Source organism: Tiliqua scincoides, chromosome 3, assembly GCF_035046505.1.
Source record: "Tiliqua scincoides isolate rTilSci1 chromosome 3, rTilSci1.hap2, whole genome shotgun sequence".
In the NCBI taxonomy this organism is placed as follows: Eukaryota; Metazoa; Chordata; class Lepidosauria; order Squamata; family Scincidae; genus Tiliqua; species Tiliqua scincoides.
The window spans coordinates 26863863-26864719 of NC_089823.1; the positions used below are offsets into that span (position 1 = coordinate 26863863).

General features: G+C 32.6%; 2 non-coding genes across 2 annotated transcripts; both read right to left on the reverse strand.

Moving 5' to 3' along the window:
* Positions 1 to 73, reverse strand: TRNAV-AAC (transfer RNA valine (anticodon AAC)). The gene has a single exon. It is a non-coding gene; the product is annotated as a tRNA-Val (tRNA).
* A 710-nt stretch (positions 74 to 783) lies between these two features.
* Positions 784 to 857, reverse strand: TRNAN-GUU (transfer RNA asparagine (anticodon GUU)). Its single transcript has one exon. It is a non-coding gene; the product is annotated as a tRNA-Asn (tRNA).

Genomic DNA, 857 nt, shown 5'->3' on the forward strand with positions numbered 1-857 from the left:
TGTTTCCGCCCGGTTTCGAACCGGGGACCTTTCGCGTGTTAGGCGAACGTGATAACCACTACACTACGGAAACCCCACTTGGAAAAAGTGTTTCCTACAGCTTCCTTATTGCATATAATAAGGATGCATTTGCAGTACAATGCTTACACTCCTAAATAGAAGATTTTTAAAAAGTTTGTAGTGATGTTTAAAGGAAATAAAGTTCACAGTGCCAACCAATCAGTCAATTTATGTCTCACTTGCAATGCACAAGTGTCTGTTCTGGTACTTGTCCTAGCATCATAAGAGACAGAGATAAAATAGGCTACTGATTGATTCTTCCTCCATGCTCCTTTACCACCTTCTTCTATGCAGTTATACGTATATAAATATATACGTAATTATAATTATGGTTTATATATAAATATATCTCTATAGATATAGATATTTATAAAGAATCAATGAGTAGCCTGTTTTATCTCATGATGCTAGGACAAAGACCAGAACAGACACATTTATTCATAATATCTATTAATAAATAAATATTGTGTTTAATATTTATTGATAATATATTTCGTTTATATATATAAAATTATATATGTATATATATTATATATTTAAAAATTTATATATTATACATTAATAATAATTATTATTATTATGTGTTTTTATATATATAATTAACAACGAGACAATTCCTTTTTGCATCAGCCACTGAGAAGGAATTCTGGGCGGTTGTAAACTAAGGATCCAGAACGCATGAAACTTTTATACTTTTATTTCCTAAGAAAATAAAAGGAACACCGTCCCTGGGTGGGCTCGAACCACCAACCTTTCGGTTAACAGCCGAACGCGCTAACCGATTGCGCCACAGAGAC